A 10,331-nucleotide genomic window follows, 5' to 3' on the forward strand; every position below is an offset into this window, starting at 1 on the left:
TACTTTGCTAAGTGAACTTCCATTTCATGTAGGTAACTTTTATGGCTAAATGGCAATGACAATATTAATGCTGGTAAATTGTATCAGCCAGTGTAATCTTTTCAGAGTGGAACTGGGAGGGGGAGATGTTCTGAATCCTGAGAGTTTGTTCTGTCTTAACATTGATCTTCAAAGGGAAAGCAATAAAATGTCTCATCTTTTACATTTCTGATGTAAATATTTAGTTATAAAGTCTGTCTTGCTTGTTTTAAATAATGATTCAGCAGTGTTTTTCAGTTGCGTTAAAGGAAGGATGATAACAATGGTTGGCAGGATACTATGCAGCAATTTCTTTGAGATCTGCCTAATGTAATTTAGAGCTTCCTACTCACATTTAAAATGTAACTGAGCTGTGAAAAAACACACAAACAAACCAACCAAAATAACAACAACAAAAAAATAGTAAAGCTGTATTAACTGTGGTTTTACTTACCAATCTGTACTAGCTGCACATTAATCATTGTGTGAGACTTAGTGGGTGTGCTACTGATAGAGATGGGCCGAATGGTTCGCTGGTGAACGGGAACCGGCGAACTTCCCTGGTTCGCGATCGCGGAGAACCACAAACTTTGCATCATTAGGGTTAACTTTGACCCTCTACATCACAGTCAGCAGGCACATTGTAGCCAATCAGGCTACACTCCCTCCTGGAGCCACTCCCCCCTTATAAAAGGCAGGCAGCGTCATGCATTGGACTCACTCGTGTGTCTGCAGTAATTAGAGAATGGAGAGCTGTTGCATAGAGAGCTATAGGGAAAGCTTAGTTAGGCTCTTGTAGGCTTGTTAGCTTGCTCCTTGCTGATTCTTATTGCTAAAAAAGCACCCCTCAAGAGCTCTTTTGAGAGCTAATCTTGTTCTTGTGATCTATTTTTCTTTTGTGTGTGTGGCCCACTTGCATTATATACAGCCCTGTCAGTCAGTCGCAGCTGGCCTTTGGTGTAATTGCTACTGTGCCACTGCCAGACCCAGCACATTCAGTGACTACCCGTGTGTGTGACAGGCAGCTGCAGATTTGTAATCCCATCCCAATCACAATCACCAGTTCACTGTTTAGTGTACCTACCTACCAGGCATGAGCTTCTGAATTCCGCGGAAGCTAAAATACCGAAAATTCCGCCGGAATTGGGGTTTCTGCATTGTTCCGCGGAATCTGGAAATGTCAAACCGGAATGCGGAATAATGCGGAATTCCAGCAAAATCGGAATCGGAATTAATTGACCAATCAGGAGATGCGGAATGAGTTGACCAATCATGACAACAAGCTCATGGACGCAAAATTCCGCCTGGGCACCACCCCCCAAACAGTGCGCATATAAAAAAACAGCATTTCCATAAAAAAGGCGGAAATTTACAAAAGTACACTTTTCAATCACGTTTCCGTAATATACCACAACTTTATTGACAATAGACAACATAGACACAATCATTCGAAACTTACAGAAATCCGGATAAAAATTACAGAAAATACATGCAGAATACCGTGGAATGCCGCGGAATACCACGGAATACCGCCGGAGTGTGCCGGTATGCGGAATTTCAGTATGACGGTATGCGGAATTGTCCCGGAAACGGAAATGGGCTCTTCCGACCATGCCTGCTACCTACCTACCTACCTACCAACGTGAGAGCACATATTGTTAATACCACCAGTCATTGCACCTGTTCACGGCGGTACCTGTGTGTGTGTGTGTGTGTGTGTGTGTGTGTGTGTGTGTGTGTGTGTGTGTGTGTGTGTGTGTGTGTGTGTGTGTGTGACAGGTGCACATTTGTAATACCCATCACTGCATATACCTACCTGTTGTTCACAGTGCACCCACCTACCTATGTGAGCGCACGCAGTGTCACTGTGCCTGTCCGGTACCTGTGTGTGTGTGACAGGTGCACATTCGTAAAACCAATCATTGCATAATTGTTCACAGTACCTATGTGACCGCATGCTGTGTAATAACACCCAAGATAATAAAGTCATTGCTTCATTGTGGACAGACCAAATTTGATCAACTGGACAGTCACTGTTGTTCTATCATTGAGCTACCACAGCCCGGCGACCATATGGGCTTGAAAACCTCCGAGGCCTGCATTCTCGCCATGGTACGCACCAGTCCAGCATGGCCGTCACTACACAAACAGCTGTTAGCGGTACGTTACACAGTGAGTTTGGTGTGTTAGTGTGAAGCAGTACTCTGATTACACTCCCTGATTGATGTATACACATACAAGATGTTTTAAAGCACTTTAGGCCTCCAATTTAGCATGCAATGTGATTTCTGCCCTTAAAACGATGCTTTGCGTCAAATCTAGATTTTTCCCCGGGACTTTTGGCATCTATACCACTCCTCCATGCAAAAACTCAGATGTTAGACCCCTTGAAACATCTTTTCCATCATTTTTATGGCCAGCATAAGTGTTTCTAGTTTTCAAAGTTCGCCTCCCTATTGAAGTCTACCCCTTGAAACATCTTTTCCATCACTTTTGTGGCCAGCATAAGTGTTTGTAGTTTTCAAAGTTCGCCTCCCTATTGAAGTCTATTGCGGTTCGCGAAAGTTTGCGCAAACCGAACTTTGCAAACCCGGTTCACAAACCAAAAATCGGAGGTTCGGGCCATCTCTAGCTACTGATACAGGGATTTAAAGGTGGTGGCCACCTGGTCAATTGGGTAACCCATAGGCAAGCGATGTCTGATAATTATCATAATTAGTTGACACAAATATTGGTCAAGGGAGTTTTTTGAAATATTGGCCAAGGGAGTTTTAAGCACCAAAGCTGAACCTTATATCTGTAGAGATTATGATGCAGGGAGTATATTTGGGTTAGTCAAAGCTATAAGAAAGGTTCAAGTGAGAACAGGGTCAGGTTAGGTGAAAGTAAAATATCAGCAAAAAAAATCATCAGAATTATGGTAGCCACTAATGATCCAATCTTTTTCATCCAATCTTACCAAATCTATGTAGTATAAGGGTAAATTGAGTGAATATACTGAATGGATACTTCAGGCAGTTACCTTATATTACATAGAAATGGTAAGATTGGATGAAAAAGATTGGATCATTAGTGGCCACCCTAATGGTGGCCACACACCATACAATTTTTTAATATCTGTTCAATTTAAGAATTGCAATCAATTTTTCTGACTGATTGTAACATTTCAAAAATATGACCAATGTACCACACACCTATGTTCAATTTTTTCCTCAATTATGATAACAATGATTGGAAACTCAGAGAAAATTGCTAGGGTGTGTATATTAATACATTAACATTCCAACACACACCATACAATCTTTAGTAGAGGTTGGAGAGAAATATCTGGCATTCCGGATCGATTTAAATCGAAAAAAACGGGAAATCCGATCGGATTTTTCAGTCGAATGAAAAAAAAAGCTTTCAATTTTTTCGAGAGATACGATAGTTTTTATCGAATTACTGTAAAATCGGATCATTTTATTGTATCGTGTGTGGCCACCTTAAGTTAGATCCCAAAAGTAGAACTTTGGTAATTAACTGATATTGTACTAGTGGCTATCCATGGTGCCTAAATTACTGTAGCACCCTTTTTTGATGTACGCTTTAAAGGTTACAGCAATCCTGACTCTGCCCCATCTTATGTGACTGATCTCCATCATGTACAGTAGTGCCTGAGGTCATTGCATAAAATTTAGGAAAGCATTTACAGTATGTAGTTCCTGTACATGGAAATACAGGTGTAATATTACTGCCGCAAACTAATGATTTCAACAGCATCAAGCATGCATTGGTCGGAATGGCTGTAGCCAATGTAGTCTTACAGTTTTTTAATTTTTCTTTTCAAAGTTCAGATTCACGTTAGGCTATGTACAGATTCTTTATGAACCTTTTTGAAGTTTTGATATTTTAGCAAAAATGTGACTTAAATGTGACCTTTTTCTCATGCAAGTCCTAAAACTAGTTTATGAGAATCCAGACTTATGAGTGAATGGATAAGATTATACTTGTTAATTTATTTATTGAGGGAAATTAGCCAGTTACAGATTTGTGTGCAGAAAAGGTATGTGTGCTTTCAATAACTGGAGTGCACCACATTAACAGCCATAATTGCAACTAAATGTTTCCAGTAACTGTTGATCAGCCATGCTTATTAGCTTATGGGTTCAACTGAGGAAAGTTGAGGATTGGGGAGTGGTCTTCCTTGTATGGACCGCTTTCTTCAAATCCTATCACATAATTGCTATAGGGTTGTGGTCATTATATTGACTCAGCAATTCTAGGACTTCTGGAATCACTTTTTTTGCTTTAAGCATTCTTTAGTAGAGAAAATAATTAGAAGGGATGGGTGTACATTATGCATTTCGCCCTGGTGGCCTCAACAAAGACTTTAATTTGAAATATTTTCTATACGTCTCTACCCCATTAAATGCATTTAGCCATGAGTTTCCTTGTATGCCTGCTCATTGTTTTATAGCACTAAACTGCATAAATGGTTTGTAAGCTGATGTTGTGATAGCACTTGATAAAGGTCACAGTGACCGAAAAATTGTGCTTTTTGAAACTGTGATATGTAAATAAAAAAGTTTTATGCTGACAAATCCAGGTGGCCTAAAACCTTTGGTCAAAATGTGAAACAGTTCCCCAAGTGTAAGCTGTGAAGAACAAGCTTGGAAAACTAAGATCCACATTTTTGTTGTTTCAATAAGGCATATTCACCCTATCACAATCACACCTAATTTTTATTAGAAAAGATATGCAAATTCATACGAGGCAGGTAATTTTTTTCCTCTACAACGAGCAAAATTACCGTGGGACGAAATGGAATGTTCAACATGAATAATCAGTTTCAGAAGTCTACTAACAGACATTCTGAAACTCACTAGTCTGTGCTAACATCTGGTTAGACCTATGGTAATTCTAGTTCATTTTGAGTAAAAAAAATGTATCCTAAATTCAAAATTCATGCTTATCTCCAATTATCCCATTGATTGAAACACTGACTTTGTTTGCACTGTTAAATGAACAGATATTTAAAGAGGCTCACATATCCTTGTCTAGTAGAGCTATGTAACTCTGTATAGTTTTACTAAATAAATTGATATTCAGGTTTTGGACTCATTTGTTTAATTGTGTTCTCATTATCTAGTTTAGGATTTGCATGTAAAGCAGATTACATTTTAGGTCTTATTTATGCAGAAGTATTGAAAAACTCAAAAAAAGGTTCACACACTTCTAAGCATTGCTGTAAATGAACAGATGGTAACCATGGTATGTAGACACTATGGCAGCTCACGGTATTAAAAACAAAACAAAACACACACACAAAATGCAATGCAAACAACTGGAAAAAATAATTTTTATAAGATTTTTTTTTCATGTAAAAGAGAATTTGATTGTAATTTTCATATGCTTTATTAATTTTCATAAGGGTTCATGATTTACAAATGATAAGTTTAAGTAAATGTTTTTGTAATTGGCATCATCACTGTTTATTCTGTATTTAACAAAAATCAGACTGTGCTGTGGGGCTGTGACACAAATTAATATTTCCAGTAATAACACAAATGGAAATAGCATATAAGAAAAAGGTGGGTTCTTTAAAGAGAACCCGAGGTGGCTTTGTATAACGTTAGTGGGGCACAGAGGCTGGTTGGGCACACTAACACCAGCCTCTGTTGCCCCATGGTGTGTGTCAAAGACCCCCCTGCTCGCCGCTATCCTTCCCGCAATGCTGGCGACACGCAGCGCGTCGCCAGCACAATGTTTACCCTAGCGCTGTCTGTCAGCGCCGCTCCCCCGCCTCCTCCGCATCGCCGCTACCCGCCCTCGTCCCTTCCCTCCAATCAGCGTGAGGGAAGGGACGAGGGCGGGTAGCGGCGATGCGGAGGAGGCGGCGGAGCGGCGCTGACAGACAGCGCTAGGGTAAACATTGTGCTGGCGACACGCTGCGTGTCGCCAGCATTGCGGGGGTATAGCGGCGAGCAGGGGGGTCTTTGACACACACCATGGGGCAACAGAGGCTGGTGTTAGTGTGCCCAACCAGCCTCTGTGCCCCACTAACGTTATACAAAGCCACCTCGGGTTCTCTTTAAAGAGAGTCTGAAGTGAGAATAAATCTCGCTTCAGACCTCAGAGTTAGCAGGGGCATGTGTGCCCCTGCTAAACCGTCGCTATCCCGCGGCTTAACGGGGGTCCCTAATCCCCAAATCCCCTCCGTAATGCGGGGGAGCGCTTCCTGGTTGGGGCAGGGCTAACCGCCGCAGCCCTGCCCCACGCGCGTCTGTCAGCGCGTATCTCCGCCTCTCCCCCGCCCCTCTCAGTCTTCCTTCACTAAGAGGGGCGGAGAGAGGCGGCGATGCGCCGCTGATAGACGCGACTGGAGGCAGGGCTGCAGCCGTAGCCCTGCCTCCAGGAGCGACCAAGTGTCGCAGTGGGGGGTTTGGGGGTCAAGGGACCCCCGTTTAGCGGCGCTATTGCGGCGGTTTAGCAGGGGCACACGTGCCCCTGCTAACTATGAGCTCTGAAGCGAGATTTATTCTCGCTTCAGAGTCTCTTTAAAGAGGAACTCCAGTGAAAATAGTGTTATAATCAGAATCAGAATCATTTACTTCTCCAAGCATGACTGGGTCATGCCCGGAATTGGTTTTAGCATCACAAGGCAGCTTCACAGAAATAAGTTACAGCAGAGGCATGAACGTAAACAGTGATCAGACAATAAGTTACAGCAGAAACATACAGTGAACTTAACAGTGATCAAAAAAGTGCGTCATTTTTACAATAATTATGTATAAATGATTTAGTCAGTGTTTGCTCATTGTAAAATCTTTCCTCTCCCCGATTTACATTCTGACATTTATTACATGGTGAAATTTTTACTGTGCGCAGGTTATGTAGCTGCTGCTAGCTGTTTTGGCAGTTGGAGACAGCTGTAAACAGCTATTTCCTGTCTGTGAACCTTGATACATTGTGGCAAACTGTCAAAAGTACCGCGGTCCTCAGAGTTTCTTGTGGGAGGGGTTTCACCACAATATCAGTCATACAGTGCCCCCTGATGGTCTGTTTGTGAAAAGCAATAGATTTCTCATGTAAAATGGGGTATCAGCTACTGATTGGGATAAAGTTAAATTCTTGGTTGGAGTTTCTCTTTAACCTAAAACTTTTTTGCATATTTTTTGTTTTGTGTGCAATCTTTGCAAATTAGCGATTCATGCAGTGGTGGGCTGAGATTTCGCATGTGCGAAATTCCGCATAAAAATTCACAATTATGCATCATGATTGTAATGCGAAATTTCAGGGAAAATTGTAATTCATTTTGTATGTAATAGTAGTATTTCACAATTTCGCGTAATTTTTTGCAAAATTTTGCATAATTTTGTGCCCAATTTAGTAGTTAATAGCAAAGCCCCCATAAATGCTATTGCTACCAAAATTGCTACACATGTTAAGGAAAGTAGTTGATACAAGTAAAAAAAAAAAGAATTTTTCAAAAAGACCTTGTCGTTTTTAAGAAAATTGATTTTAAAAATGCAAACAAAAAATGTTTTTTAAACTCAGAAAAAAGACAATTTAAAAAACATTTTTCTTTGCATTTTTTAAATCGATTTTCTCAAAACCTGCAAGGTCTTTTTGGAAAAATTCTTTTTTGACTTGTACCCACTATTCTGCTTAGTATGTGTAGCAATTTTGGTAGCATTAGCAAGTATGGGGGCCTTGCTATTCACTGCTAAAGTCGGCACAAAATTATGCAAAAATTACACAACTTTTTGTGTGAAATTACGAATGACTATACAAAATCAGTTCAATGAACAAATCGGACCTACGTATAAGCAAAATTATGAAAATGTATGCAAACATTTGCGTTACCAGATCTCCTATGGAGAGGCTGGCAAGAAAAAACTACAGCAGCAGCTACAGCACCTGCAATGTCTGAGTGCATGTTGTTCTATGAGGCTTTCTGTGACACATCACACCCCAGTCTGGCAGAAGGGTAATCTGTCCCTTGGCACATATTCACCCTGATTGCAAAAGATGACAAAAAGTAAAGTGAATCCTCTGTCATTTTGTGGTGAGGAGACAGAAAACCAGAAAGAAATCTAGGGACACCATCCATGATGTTCCACCTGAGGTACCTGGAGTGAGGAAAGTGCAAGGGTGGGGATAGACAAGACAGCACTAATTTGGGCATGATGAGGCATTGCAAAATTTCCAATTCTGCATGCCACTGCAGACCTGCTCAGGTCTACCCTTCACCCTCCTACCCTTTGCTTCCCTGTAATGGTCAGGCTGGTGGCATCAACTAGTCCTTGACCTTTAATTTATCACCCCCTTCAACCATACTCACATACCACCCACATACCACCCACATACCACAGCATCTCTTCAGTTCCTCCCAGGCTGATTCACTGACACCAGTATACTGGCTGCCCTAAGATATTGTGCCCTGCCAACATTTTTTCTTTATTTTTCTCCAGATAATCTACATGCACTACCTATGGCAGGACTTGGGCCTTCACAGGGTCTGCCAACATGTGTTATACTTCATGCAGTGACATATTGCTACATATATTTTTATTTCTAGAAATAATACACAAACTGCAGAGTGCATGGCATATTTTTACTTACTTTTGGGTTGTCAGTGCCACAGAATATGTTGGTGCTTTATAAATCAATATAATAATAATAGTAATAATAATAATAGTAATAATGTATGATGCATGGACTCTCACTAAACCAGGCATGGACAAACTTGGCCCTCCAGCTGTTGAGGAACTACAAGTCCCACAATGCATTGCAGGAGTCTGACGGCCACAGTCATGACTCATAAAGGCACATGCATTGTGGGATTTGTAGTTCCTTAACAGCTGGAGGGCCAAGTTTGCCCATGCCTGCACTAAACATTAGTCCATGGTCCATGCTCCTCCTCAAAAACAAACAAACAAACACAGCAGAGGGGGAGGGGGTGCTGGGTTCATTCACCTCTTATGGCTGTGTTAAACCAGGTTGCCTGCAGTCTCATGGGCATTAAACTTTTTTTTTTATAATGTTTGCGACAGATGACACAGGAACATGCTGCATGGAGATGGTCTTATACCCTTTGCCTTAAAGTTGAATTCTACTATTGCTGAAAACAGGGGCTACAGACTGCTATATACATTGCAGGGATTAATGTCCATCCTTATTTCAGCTTGCTTACATGTAAGCATGTAAAACAAGTGTATGTAAAACACAGTTATTCAACACGGTACCAAACAGAGACTGGGATGTGGTGGTGTGAGAAATCATTATAATTGAATTATTATATTCATTTCTAGGGGTGCCAACAAAGCGATTATAGAATGTCTTTTCATGCTCATTCTGCTTTATTTGGGGACACAACTACAGCATGCAGGTATATATGGCACAATTGTTTTCCTTTTCTTCATATTTTAGGAGTCACAAAGCACTTTATTAGCTGTAAGGTTGCAAACAACGTTGTTCATGTCTGCATATGATAATAGGTAATTCATACCATTTAAATATGTAAATAGGCTGAAGCAGTTATAACAAAATATAATTGTATATGTATATATTGTTGTAAAACAACTATATGTTGCATATGTAATGAGTGTTTCTTTTATTTCACCACAGCTGAATCATGATGCCAGAAAACAGCCGAACTACAGATATTCCCTACTGATCTCAGTCTTAAAATACATTAAAAAATTCAGTAGACTAAGCACCAGCTTCCAAAAATATAATGAGATTTGCTGTGAAAATTCTTCTATCTATGTACATCTTGACTTTTATCTTCTGCAATACTATGTGTGATCAAATTTCATATTAACAATAAAAACACGTTTAAAAGAGGAAAAACCTGTTTAAAGGCCCATATTTTTTCCAGCGTGCTTTGCAATACTTAGCTATAACTTAACACAGAAGATCTGCTTTTACAATGGAACTAAAGTTAAGTACACAACACAGTTTCAGTTTTCTGTTCTGCAAAATAGATTGCTTTGTGTGAGTGAGATATATATGCCATCTATAGCACAAAAAGGTGGAACTACTTTGTTTTTACTTGGATATAGGATGCATTGTTGCCATTTAGATTCAATACCATCCATATTCATAACTATGGAGTTCCACAAAGCATTGCCAGAATAATACATCTATCTATTTCCCTGTATCACTAAAGCCACATATTTCTGTTTGTAAAACATGCATAGTGTAAAGTTTGGGATAGCAGCCATGGGTTAGTTGTCCTTGCCTTTGTGAAATGTGATCACTGCTTTTGTGCTTTTGTTACTAGATATTATTGTATTATAGCATAAGCCATATAACTCATGGTTTGT

The 10,331-nt window shown here is 40.2% G+C and overlaps 1 protein-coding gene across 1 annotated transcript in view; it reads left to right on the forward strand.

Moving 5' to 3' along the window:
- Window positions 1-9,822, forward strand: part of STPG2 (sperm tail PG-rich repeat containing 2) — a 1,022,085-nt gene extending 1,012,263 nt beyond the window's left edge. Inside the window, exon 15 of the mRNA XM_068232254.1 lies at window positions 9,631-9,822. The gene's annotated coding sequence lies outside the window, so the exon portion shown is untranslated. The remainder of the gene's footprint in view (window positions 1-9,630) is intronic.
- The last annotated feature ends 509 nt before the right edge of the window (window positions 9,823-10,331 follow it).

Source organism: Hyperolius riggenbachi, chromosome 1 (genome assembly GCF_040937935.1).
Source record: "Hyperolius riggenbachi isolate aHypRig1 chromosome 1, aHypRig1.pri, whole genome shotgun sequence".
In the NCBI taxonomy this organism is placed as follows: Eukaryota; Metazoa; Chordata; class Amphibia; order Anura; family Hyperoliidae; genus Hyperolius; species Hyperolius riggenbachi.